The sequence below is a fragment of the Triticum aestivum genome, chromosome 6B (assembly GCF_018294505.1).
Source record: "Triticum aestivum cultivar Chinese Spring chromosome 6B, IWGSC CS RefSeq v2.1, whole genome shotgun sequence".
NCBI lineage: Eukaryota > Viridiplantae > Streptophyta > Magnoliopsida > Poales > Poaceae > Triticum > Triticum aestivum.
Genome location: NC_057810.1, coordinates 17,278,496 through 17,292,513, shown reverse-complemented (window position 1 = coordinate 17,292,513; position 14,018 = coordinate 17,278,496). Strand labels below are relative to the sequence as shown.

The window sequence follows — 14,018 nt, the reverse complement described above, 5'->3', positions numbered from 1 at the left end:
ATGGTTGAATTAGCTAGTAGTGGATTGATAGTACTGATCCGTCTCATAGTGGCGCACTATGCTTGGGCCACAACTTTTTCCTTTTGCACAGAGGACGGTGAACCGCCGGCGGCAGCGAAGTGAGTCGGAGATGAGGTCACCCTGGCGACTTGTGACAGAGTGAAACCGGCAATAGCTCAGCGTAGTGGTGAAGCAGAGCCGGCCTGCAGCAGACGCATCAGCAGCCCCGAACAGCCGCGGCGAGCCATCGGCGTCTTAAGACAGGTAGACCGCAGCGCTCAGAGACGAACCCGGCTCAAAACGGATCACGGCGACTCAGTAAGCGCGGCCGGCGATGGGCACCAGCCGTGCAAGGTCACGGCCGCAGCAGAGGAGAGCCTGCGAGGTGAGCCGGCGCGAAGGGCGAGCGGCGGCTCAGAATACTGCGAGGGCAAGCCGGCCTGGAAAACATCAATTGGTACTCATGTCAATCCACTGTTTCTTTGATTCACTTTTTAGCCAAGCAGTACTTTTGGTCTCCCGCTGTGCTTTGGAAACCATGCAAGTACTATTGCTAGAGGTACGTCTTCCTTCAATATACGGGGTTGCTTTGGCAGCATGCACCATCACATAATTAGGCTGCTATCCAACTTGTTTTTGTCTTTTTGGACTTGTACCAACATTGAGTAGAATTCGGATATACTCTCTCCGTTTCTAAATATTTGTCTTTCTAGTCATTTCAATAAGTGACTACATACGGAGCAAAATGAGTGAATCTACACTTTAAAATATGTCTACATACATCCGTATGTAGTAGTCATTTGAAATGTCTAGAAAGACAAATATTTAGGAACGGAGGGAGTAGTAGCTGATCCGAACGCGAGGCACTCCTTCCTTTTCTCTTGATGTAATGATAAACTTGTTGTTAGTACTCCTTCAGTCCACGCGCACGCACAGTCCTCGGGTGCTCCGCAATCCTCTGCTTTTTTTCTTGATTTTTTTTTAAACCTGTACAAATACACTGCTTGCCTCGGAACTTGATACATCAGCAGACTATGTGTGAAGGCGTGGAGCAGCGAACGCAACTCGATGGATTGGACACCATGACTATAACGTAGATTTCCTGTCAGTCTCGGTGCAACCTGTGATTGACAAGATCGCCGAAACCGCCACCACCATGGACTCGTCGACACACCACGGTGCTTGCCGCGGCCACACAAAACACAACCCTAGATTTCTCTTGAACTCAATCTCCTATCTGCTTTTCCGACTGCTTGTCACCTTGCGCAGACGGATTCAAGTAACGGCCATAGCGCATAGATCAACCCTTGTTTGCCGTGTACGCTGTCATTGAAACTTTTTCCGATTTGGACAGAGGAACTTGAAGTTGATATACATATTTTTGTGCCGGTTCTTCTTCAACCGGTCTGTCGCGAGCTTCTCGATCCCTGAGGAAGATCCCTTCAAGAACTCAACACCATCGTGTGCAGGCCCCACGGTGGGCGCCAACTGTCGTGGAATTGTTACGGCAGATGTCCTAATGTAAGGACTTAGTCACGAGGCCAACGCATCTATGTGGTAGCTTGAAGGGGTTGAGCAGAATCGAGAGACGCAACACACAAGACGAGGATTTAGACAGCTTCGGGCCCCGGGAAACATCATCCGGTAATAACCCTACATGCTGTTTGTGGCTAGGTCTCATTATGATCATGAGGGAGTCGCCGTAAGCCGGCTCTCCTCCTTGTGTCTAGCCCTAGATCTTGTTTCTTGTTCCTTCTCCCCCTTTGGGGAGCCCCGCCCCTCCTTATATAAGTTAGAGGGATGGGTTACGTGTGGAGTCCTAGTAGGACTAGGACTAGTCTATCTTCTCTTACAAGTTGATTACAAGTCCGGATCTTGCTTCCTCTTAAAGGAAATATTCGTCATCCCTTTCCTCTTAAGCCGGCCCACCTTTATATGAGCCGGCACCGCTGGGCCTTGGGCCTTGTCATCCGTCTGAAGCACCCGCCGGGTCACCCATGAGTCTTCAGGCTCGTGAGTCGTCACACAAGTGAGCCGCCGGACACGTGAGTCGCCAATCCTCTGGTGGTTACCAAGGAAACATCAAGTCCGGCCGGGTCATATATCCAGCTGGGTCATACCGCGGGGTATATCCCCGACACTGGACGGACTCTTATATAAAGCAAAGCGCTCCCGAGGATACATGGGAATTACTGTCAAGCTAGTTTTCATCATGCTCATATGATTCACGTTCGTTACTTTGATTATTTGATATGTGGGTGGATCGGTACTTGGGTGCTGCCCTTCCTTAGACAAGCCTCCCATTTATGATTAACCCCTCTCGCAAGCATCCGCAACTACGAAAGAAGAATTAAGGTAAACCTAACCATAGCATGAAATATATGGATCCAAATCAGCCCCTTACGAAGCAACGCATACACTAGTAGAAAAACACCAATTAGTCCCGGTTCGTAAGGGCCTTTAGTCCCGATTCATGAACCGGGACTAATGGGTCGTTACAAATACCCCCACCCATTAGTCCCGGTTCAAACATGAACTGGGACAGATGTGCCTCCACGTGGCCGGTCCGTCAAGCCCAGTCAGGGGGGCCTTTGGTCCCGGTCAAGTCCATGTTTTTTTACAAAAGTGGTTGCTTTAGGGGTTTTGGGGGTTATTTTTAGGTTGTTATTAGCTAGCTAATAGAGAGAAGTGTCCTCTCTTATATCTTCGTCCTTGGTTTATCAACGCTGCTGCTAGGTTCATTTCACCCGCTGATATAACATGCTCATGCATGCTCGCATCATACATCATCATATATAATAACAAGTCCTACTAATCATGCATCATCATACAACTTCTACTCGTTATTAATAATAAGTCATACGATCATCATCCTCATAGTCATCGAACCCAACCCTACGTAATTGTTCTTAGCACATGATCATCAGTATCAGGTAGGACCTAAACACCCTTAAGGTAAAATAGCATAAAACAATATAGACCCTGACTCTCCATTATGAAGAATGGTGATCATCCTGTCTCCAATTCTTGCCCTTCGCTGCTTTTTGCTTCCAAGAAGCTTCTTACGACTTTCCATACATTTTTTCCATTCTTTGATTGTTATGTCTCCACTTCTTTGAGAAACCCGGTATGGACAGTTGAGATTCGTAGGACGACCTGGTTGTATGTTCAAAACATGAAGGCTACCATGCGTATACATCAGATGAGGCACACAATCATTCGGGATTATCTGTTGAAAAATATAGTAATAACTTCGTAGTTAGCAATGATGCACGGATGTTGTAATAGTAAAAAATAATCTTACCAGGGTACCTCCATGGTAGTTACCATAGTTCAACACGTGCACTAGTGGCACGTATTGACCATAATGTTGAGGAGTTTGATTGTAGATATTGTAATTCTCAAGATCAGTACAAAATGCTACCAGATGATTTTTCTCCTGATAAGTTAATTCGGAGCCTTCGGTGTAGTAGGTTCTGTCTACCATTTTCCACACATTCTTTGAAGAATGACAATAAGCTGTCAATGGAGATAAGTTGTCAACTATTTTGAAATAAATAATATAAATTACTTAATAACTATGTTAAGCTCACATGGAGGAAGAATTGGAGGTGTATCCACAAAGTGCTTCCCAATTTTTGCAACCAAAATGGGTTACACTCTGAGCATTGTACAGCTTTACTTGAAAATCCACACCATGATGGGTACTTAGGATAATTTTTTTGGTTTCGAAACTTTCATGGTCTTCAAAACCCATCCTCTCCAAGACATAGCGTCTTGCAAAGCATGGGATAAGCTAGTCAAATTGGAAAAGATGAAAAATATTGTCATGATTAAAATAGTCGAATTGACATAATTAAATTAAATAGTTGAAGTCATGAATAAATATCGTCGGTTGCGTACCGTATGAACATCGAAGGTCTCCTCGAGCTTAATGCTGAAGCCACGATCTTCGTCCAGCTCAATGAACCTGTTGCAGATACCTCGGTCATCGTGGCACCAGTCACACTCCCCCGGGCGGTTTTCGTCGTCCGAGTACGACATTTCCGGCCTATGTTCATAATTCAAATATTAAACTAGATTATTAATCACGGCTTGACTATCGATGATGTACGTAGCTCATCCTTTCATTCCCGAGTGCATTATTACACCAAATTGTCTAGCACACGGGAATGAAGGAGAACTTATCCAATATGAGCATTCAATAAGCAAAACCAAATCATAAAATAAGCAAAACCAAATCATAAAATAAAGTAGTATTCAAATTAGCATGCATTCAATAATTATAAGCAAAAGTACATCATCTCTTGGTGTTCGTACATCGTCGAATATTATCACTAATATAGCATCACTAATACAACTAGAACAGTAGCGCCCGACGGGGATCGACGCGGGCGGTGGTCACCCAAAGATAAGGAACCATCACAGGATCATTGCTCCAGTGAGATCCCCGAAGAACCTGCCAGGTATTGTCGAACCTGCCCTCCAATGCAACCATGTAGCGACGAACGTGCTCGTCCTCCTCGCTGACACGGTGACGTACCACCTCCGCGGTGTCCGGAAGCCTCGGCACCGTCGCTGGCCCACGCGACCGCCACCAAACAAGGATTGGGTCAACAACGGGCTGCCTCCTCACCAACCTACGTCCCCCGGAAGGTAGCACCTCCAAATACCAGCCCGGCGGAGCCCAGTCCCGAACATGGCCCTGATCAAGCAAGCCTCCACCGCCGAGTCGACGACAACGAGGATGCGGGATAGGCATCACCGACGTCGATGCGGGAACTACTTCTATATATAGTTAAATAAAGTAGTTTTATTAATTAAATCAACTATCTAGTTCAACTACTAATTAAGCACCTACTATAAATAAATAAAGTACTACTTACTAAAAACAAACTACTTCTATATATAGTAAAATAAATTACACAATATATATATGAAGTACTTATTATATGAACAACTACTAATGAATTACACAATATATATATGAAGTACTTCTATATATAGTAAAATAAATTACACAATAAATTACACACTATCTAGTTCAACTACTAATGAAGTACTTACTAAAATCAACTAGCTAGTTCAACTATATATATATGAAGTACTTATTAAAAATATGAACTACATATTAATTAAACAATCTAAATTACACAATATGAACTACATATCTAAATTACACCACATCTAATCTAACAAAAAGATCTACACATCTAATCTAACAAAAAAATCTACTAACAGAAAAAATCTAACATAATATGAACAAATTAATTACACAATATGAACTACATATCTAAATTACTACAAATCTAATCTAACAAAAAAACTATGAACTATACAAAAAAATCTAAAAAAAATCTAACAAAAATAAAAGAAAGTTGCTCACGGCCGGCGACGGCGAGGCGGCAGGGCGGGCGGCGATGTCGGGGCGGGGCAGCGACGTACGGCGTCGGGGCGGCGAGGGCAGCGGGACGGGGCGGCGACGTACGGCATCGGGGCGGCAGGGCGGGCGGCGACGGCAGCGGGGCGGGGCGGCGACGTACGGCGTCGGGGCAGCAGGGCGGGCAGCGACGGCGTCGGGGCGGGGCGGCGACGACGTCGGGGTGGGGCAGCGACGGCGAGATGGCGGCAGGGGACGGCGCGCGGCGTCGGGAGAGATCGAAGTCACGGCGGGCGCAGTGCTACTTATATAACAAAGGCTTTGGTCCCGGTTGGTGCCACAAACCGGGACCAATGCCCCTCTTTTGTCCCGGTTTGAGCCACCAACCGGGACCAAAGGCCTCTTTTCGGCAGCCCAAAGGGCGGGAAACGAAGACCTTTGGTCCCGGTTGGTGACTCGAATCGGGACAAAAGAGGGGCATTGGTCCCGGTTGGTGCCACCAACTGGTACCAAAGAGGGGCATTGGTATCGGTTGTTGCCACAAACCGGGACCAATGGACCCGTCTAAATTTTTATTTTCTGCAGCTGTTTTTTAGTTGATTTTTTCTGCAGCTGTTTTTTTAGTCCCACCTCACCAAGCGAGAGGCACTCGCAGTTGTTTATAAGCCCTGAGTGCAGAGACGATGAAGAAGAGACTCAATGCTCACCTGCACGTTGGTTAGCTTCAAGCCTTGAGGAATAGGGTAGACTGCATAGAGCTATGTGCAGTGCAGTTGACACTATTCTGAAAGGCTTGAAGCAAATTAACGAGCATTGCGTCTCTTTTTTATTTTTAATGACTTATTACAACTCAGAAATAAAAAGAAAAAAAATAAATATAGCAGAAAAGAAAAAAAAACTATATAAAAAACTACTCAGAAATAAATAGAAGCAAAAATAGTTGTGATTAACTTTACTAAAAAAATGAGCATAAATGCTTATTTTTAATGACTTATTACAATTCAGAAATAAATAGAAGAAAAAATAGTTGTGATTAACTTTACTAAAAAATGAGCATAGATGCTTATTTTCAATGACTTATTACAACTCAGAAATAATAATAAAAAAATATAGCAGAAAAGGAAAAAACTATATAAAAAACTACTAAAAAATAAATAGAAGCAAAAATAGTTGTGATTAACTTTACTAAAAAAATGAGCATAGATGCTTATTTTTAATGACTTATTACAATTCAAAAATAAATAGAAGAAAAAATAGTTGTGATTAACTTTACTAAAAAATGAGCATAGATGCTTATTTTTAATGACTTATTACAACTCAGAAATAAAAAGAAAAAAATAAATATAGCAGAAAAGAAAAAAACTATATAAAAAACTACTCAGAAATAAATAGAAGCAAAAATAGTTGTGATTAACTTTACTAAAAAAATGAGCATAGATGCTCATTTTTAATGACTTATTACAATTCAAAAATAAATAGAAGAAAAAATAGTTGTGATTAACTTTACTAAAAAATGAGCATAGATGCTTATTTTTAATGACTCATTACAACTCAGAAATAAAAAGAAAAAAAATAAATATAGCAGAAAAGAAAAAAAACTATATAAAAAACTACTTAGAAATGAGCATAGATGCGCTTATAGAGAAAATTTAACCTAAATTCATAATAAATTTCTACTAACTTCAGAGAAATTCGGTATGAATTTAGGTTAAATTCCCTGTATAAGGGCATCTATTTTCATTTTGAGAGGAGCTCAACAAGGAAGAGAGGGAGGGGCTTATAAACCGGTCTGATTCCCCTTCGGTTGGCGAGGTGGGACTAAACTGTGACCGCAACGAGGACCAACCCTTTAGTCCCGGTTGGTGGCATGAACCGGGACTAAAGGGCAGCCTTTGGTCCCGGTTCATGCCACCAACCGGGACCAATGGTGGTGGGCCAGGAGCGAGGACCATTCGTCCCGGTTCGTCCCTCCAACCGGGACCAAAAGGTCCAGACGAACCGGGACAAGTGGCCCACGTGGCCCGGCCGGCCCCCGGGGCTCACGAACCGGGTCCAATGCCCCCATTGGTCCCGGTTCTGGTTTGAACCGGGACTAATGGGCTGGACCGGCCTGGACCATTGGCCCCTTTTCTACTAGTGATAAACTAGGGTTTAAGCTTCTGTCACTCTAGCAACCCATCATCAACTTATTACTTCCCAATGCCTTCCCCTAGGCCCAAATCATGGTGAAGTGTCATATAGTCGACGTTCACATAACATCACTAGAGGAGAGACAACATACATCTCATCAAAATATCGAACGAATACCAAATTCACATGATTACTTATAACTAGTCATCAACCCGTGCGTTTGCACGGGCTAGCCTATTTTAAATAGGTGTATGTGGGTTGAACATCTTAGCATTTGTTACATGCGATATTTGTTTGAAATGCAAATGTAAACTTATTTTATAATGAATAACTACAAATGATAGCATGCAACAATTCATATTGTTTCGTGTGTGATATAAAGGATCTATTTTAGGCTAAACAAAAGAAAGGATCTATTTCTCAATCAATTTCTAATGGGACAATTTACAAATAAGTTGGTTTTATCATTAAGTACTATCTTTCCCTCCTTTAAATTGTGCGATTCAATTTGTGTGTTTGGTAAATATATTGTCTATATCCCGGTGGCACTAATATAGCATGACATGTGTGCCACTCCTGAATGTCTCTTTTGAGTTTGATTTAACAAAGGAGTGAAAGCGCATTCTAAAGCTTCATAACCAAACATTTTCTTTGTTGTATGTTAACAGAAACTGCATCATTCTTTTTAGTTCGACACATTAATATTTTTGTGTAAGCTAGTAATGGAAATTATTTTGTAATCCGATGTTAGTATGAACATTTACACATTAAGAATAAAGTCAGGATTCTCTCAAATTTAGAAGCGGGGTTAGATTTAGTTTTTGTGACTATTTAAATCATGGGAACAAAAGACAAAATTTAGAAGCGGGGTTACAATATTCGTATGAAATACAACAAAGAAAAAGTAATAGACATACATGTACAGTTTTCTTTTGATCAAAAATATGACATTGGTGTGTTTTTGCCGACTTAGTGACACATGCATCATATTCTGCGTATACATAAAAAAATCTAAAAAATGGAAAACTTCTCATCAAGCTTAACTTATTTTTATACAACATATACTATAAGAATAAGCTATAGGACTTTATAAGATATAAATAAAAATTCCTAAGTTTGAACCTATATTACGATATATTATGCGTCAAGCCGGAGTACATCATAAGAGAAGTATTAGAAATGGCCATAATCTCAAATATAAAATTTGAAGTTGCTAGCGTGTGCATATTTATATTGTTCCTTCTAGTTTCTCCTATCTCTTTTGCTGGAAGATAACATTCACATTTTGGCATGTATATGTGCAGATGAAGCAAGTGGAATATTTGTCAGAAACAACATAGGAAACTTAGAACGCAAGACATGTTCTACTTCTAATGAATACATGCATGCATGGTTTCATATCCTTTAGTCAAGAAATCAACCATGTCAATCAACTGTAATTAGTTGTACCTTTTTAGCTAGTTTACTTCCCATGCCTGTAGTAGTAGTAACTAAAAGAAAATCCAAAAAGATTTCTCGTTCTTATTTTGCTTGTTGGGAGCTTTCCCGTGTAAATAGTTTTATTTATTTTATTTTCTTTGAGGGTCGAGAGGAGAAGACCACGCTGAAAATGTTGAGTGGCTCTCATATACATTATTGTTGATCTAACAAAGAGTCTTTATTACCTTGTCTTCTCCCTTGAATTGAATGCCTGCAGATTTCAGCTTAGTCCAATGCACGTGCACTATTATTATTATCCACGCTGTTCGATCGTGCAAGTGAAAGGCAATAATTACGATATATGATGGACTGATTGAGATGAGAGAAGCTGGTATGAACTCAACCTCTCTTGTTTTTGTAAATATGATTAGTTCATCGTCCCTGATTCAGCCTATTATGAATAAACATATTTGCAATGACAATTAGAGATTATAGTTGCTTATGTCATGCTTAATTAGCTAGGAGTATATAATGGTTTACCTTGCATGCCAACATGCTATTAAAATGGTTGTGATGTGGTATGGTAGGGTGGTATCCTCCTTTGAATGATTCGAGTGACTTGACTTGGCACATGTTCACGCATGTAGTTGAAACAAAATCAACATAGTCTCCACGATATTTATGTTCATGGTAGATTATATCATACTCATGCTTGCACTCAGTGTTGATTAATTTTAATGCATGTTCATGACTATTGTCGCTCTCTAGTTGGTCTCTTCCCAGTCTTTTTCTAGCCTTCACTTGTACTAAGCGGGAATACTGCTTGTGCATCCAAAATCCATAAACCCCAAAGTTATTCCATATGAGTCCACCATACCTTTCTATATGCGGTATCTACCTGCCATTCCAAGTAATTTTATATGTGCCAAACTCCAAACCTTCAAATGAAATTCTGTTTTGTATGCTCGAACAACTCATGTATCAACTAGGGCTGTCTGTATCTTCCATGCTAGGCGGGTTATTCTCAAGAGGAGTGGACTCCGCTCCTCACTCATGAGAGAATGGCTGGTCACCGGGATGCCCAGTCTCATGCTCAAATCAAATCAAAATAATTGTAAACAAAACTCCCCCAGGATTGTTGTTAGTTGGAGGCACCCGTTATTTCGGGCAAGCCATGGATTGATGATTGTTGGTGGTGGAGGAGTATAAACTTTACCATTCTGTTTGGGAACCGCCTATAATGTGTGTAGCATGGAAGATATCGAGATCTCTTGGTTGTTATGTTGACAATGAAAGTATGCGGCCCAAAATATTATTTATCTCTATTTCAAATCGAGTTCTGGCACCTCTACAAATCCCTGCTTCCCTCTGCGAAGAGCCTATCTATTTACTTTTATGTTGAGTCATCACCCTCTTATTAAAAATCACTAGTTGGAAGCACCGCTGTCATTTGCATGCATTATTATTAATTTATATTGAGTATGACTATGACTGGATCTCTTTTACCATGAAATACAATGTCTAGTCAGTCCTTGATCTTCAGGGATGCTCTGCATTTATGTTTTGCGGTCTCAGAAAGGGCTAGCGAGATACCATCTTGTTATATCATATTATGATTGTTTTGAGAAAGTGTTGTCATCCGAGTTTTATTATTATTGCTCGCTAGTTGATTATGCCATTGATATGAGTAAACATGAGACCTAAGTGTTATTGTGAATATGGTTAGTTCATAATCTTTACGGAAAACTTGAATGTTGGCTTTACATATTTGCAACAACAAGAGCAAACATAGTTTGTAAAAGTTTTTCTTTATCACTTTCAGTTTATCAATTGAATTGCTTGAGGATAAGCAAATGTTTAAGCTTGGGGGAGTCGATACGTCTCCATCGTATCTACTTTTTCAAATACTTTTTCCCTTGTTTTGGACTCTAACTTACATGATTTGGATGGAACTAACGCGGACTAACGTTGTTTTCAGTAGAATTGACATGGTGTTATTTTTGTGCAAAAATAAAAGTTCTCAGAATGACCTGAAACTCCACGGAAATTATTTTTGTTATTAATAAAAAATAGTGGCAAAAGAATCACGGCCAAGGGGCCCACACCCTGTCCACGAGGGTGGGGGGCACGCCCTACTCCCATGGGCATGCCTCCCTGCCTCGTGGGCCCCCTGGTGCTCCACTGACCTTAACTCCAACTCTATATATTCACGTTCGGGGAGAAAAAAATCAGAGAGAAGGATTCATCACATTTTACGATACAGAGCCGCCGCCAAGCCCTAATCTCTCTTGGGAGGCTGATCTGGAGTTCGTTTGGGGCTCCAGAGAGAGGTATTCGTCGTCGTCGTCATCATCAATCATCCTCCATCACCAATTTCATGATGCTCACCGTCGTGCGTGAGTAATTCCATCGCAGACTTGCTGGACGGTGATGGTTTGGATGAGATTTACCATGTAATCGAGTTAGTTTTGTTAGGGTTTGATCCCTAGTATCCATTATGTTCTAAGATTGATGTTGCTATGACTTTGCTATGTTTAATGCTTGTCATTAGGGCCCGAGTGCCATGATTTCAGATCTGAACCTATTATGTTTTCATGAATATATGTGAGTTCTTGATCCTATCTTGCAAGTCAATAGTCACCTACTATGTGTTATGATCCGGTAACCCCGAAGTGACAATAACCGGGACCACTCCCGGTGATGACCGTAGTTTGAGGAGTTCATGTATTCACTAAGTGTTAATGCTTTGGTCCGGTACTCTATTAAAAGGAGGCCTTAATATCCCATAGTTTCCAATAGGACCCCGCTGCCATGGGAGGGTAGGACAAAAGACGTCATGCAAGTTCTTTTCCGTAAGCACGTATGACTATATTCGGAATACATGTCTACATTACATTGATGAATTGGAGCTAGTTCTATGTCACCCTATGTTATAACTATTGCATGAGGAATCGCATCCGACATAATTATCCATCACTGATCCAATGCCTACGAGCTTTTCAAATATTGATCTTTGCTTAATTACTTTACCGTTGTCACTGTTACAATTACTACAAAATTACTACTGTTACTTTTGCCACTATTACCGTTATTTCCATACTACTTTGCTACTAAATACTTTGTTGTAGATATTAAGTTATCCAGGTGTGGTTGAATTGACAACTCAACTACTAATACTTGAGAATATTCTTTGGCTCCCCTTGTATCGAATCAATAAATTTGGGTTGAATACTCTACCCTCGAAAACTGTTGCGATCCCCTATACTTGTGGGTTATCAATCACCTTCCCTTTTTACAGTTTTTTCTTTGGCAAGCACTTTGTGTTGGAGCGATCCGGATATATATATATCCACTTGGATGTAGGTTTTCATAAATTATTATTGTTGACATTACCCTTGAGGTAAAAGGTTGGAAGGCAAAACTAGAAGCCCCTATCTTTCTCAGGAATACAAGTGTTTATGAAACTACTGTTGTTGGTTTAGCCAAACACCTCACAGTTTCCAAAACTATAGTTTTGCAGAAACCATAGTATTCTGATTGAGCTAAGCTAGCCGTGTATCTCCACCTGTGGGAGTCAAGGTGTGTATGCTCCTTGTCTTTTTCATTTTTTAGATTAGATTGAATAACAAGAATTGCCAATCAACTGTAAAAAAGATTAATTACCAATCTGCACGCACAAGACATATATCTTTCTCATCATTTAAAACAGTAACCATTGATACTCCACCTATGCATTTTCTGAGAATTACTCCATATATGTAGGCTGGTAGCGGTGTTCACAAATCACCACAGAGAAAGTAAAGATCTTGAGAGGATTCCGTTTGTTTGCTCTATGTATGTCTTTCGAAGCGCAGGAAAAAACACACCAAAAAATTCTAGTTTATTCTACTGCCTTTTGTAGTAAAAGAAAATGGAAATCACAAAAAAATGTTTGTTTCTCTGCCTTTTGTAGTAATGGAGAAGGAATGTCACAAAAAAAATGTTTGTTTTCAGGGTCGAGCAGTCTGTTGGTTTGTTGCTCACTCAGAAATGTTTTTGGTTTTGGGGGGTTCGACGCGTACATTGTGCATCAGCATACACTGCTAGCTGCCCTTGGAGATCAACACTAATGAATAAGAAATCCTGGTTATTCTTTCATCTAGGATGCTTATGCCGTCTCGAAATTGTCAACCTGACTCGTAGAATGATCTTTTTATTTAGGATTCATGGTTATTTTTTCTTTTTCTAGTTATTGTGCATTACTATGAGTTCATTGTATTAAGATTCCTTACAACTTTAGGCACCTGAGCTATTTACAGAAGGAGGGGACCCGACCTTCTTCACGGCTCGCGGCGGTGTTTCCCGTTGATTCGTTCGTGCAACAAGAGGGGACCCGCCCTTCTTCACGTCTCGTGCAACAAGTAAGGACCAGCCTATGGCTATTACTATTGATTCGTGTGCATGTGCTAAAAAGTAAGAAAATACCCTACTGGATTTGGGCGCTGACGAGCACTAACAAGTTTTCACTTTCCCGACGTGGCCGCAGGGGTGATCGACACGGACTACCGCTGCCCGGTGGGCGTCGTGCTCTTCAGCCACTCGGAGGTGGACTTCGCCGTGAAGCCCGGCAACCGTGTCACAAAGATGATCGTCCAGGTGATTGCGACGCTGGAGGTTGCCGAGGTGGAGGACCTCAATACCATCATTTGGGGGAGGGAGGATTCGGGTCCACCAGCGTCTGAACTCCGAGCCTTGGTAGATACATCTAAAGAAGTGGTATGTTTAGGCTGCTGGTGGAACACTAGGAAAGGTACCCACCTTCGGTTGTGTGCGTTTACTGTTAAATGGAATCACGTGATCTCCTGCAGTTGAGATGTTCAATGTTATATCCATGAATGGTGCAAGTGTTAAGATGGTCCTGTGACCTTAATTTATGTTTCATTGGACGTGTCTCTGATCTTCATCCATGAATACTGCATCTAATTTTTATTTTTTTAATTCTTAATTTATTAGTAGTAGCGTGGGGGGGGGGGTATTTAAGATACTAGTAGCGTGTGGTATAATAGATGCGCTACTACTATTTTGTTATTAGTAGCGCGGGTTTCAAATA

General features: G+C 41.2%; 1 pseudogene; it reads left to right on the top strand.

Annotated features, from left to right (window-relative positions):
- Positions 1-334: 334 nt before the first annotated feature.
- On the top strand, positions 335-13,803 carry LOC123138631 (uncharacterized; annotated as a pseudogene).
- The last annotated feature ends 215 nt before the right edge of the window (positions 13,804-14,018 follow it).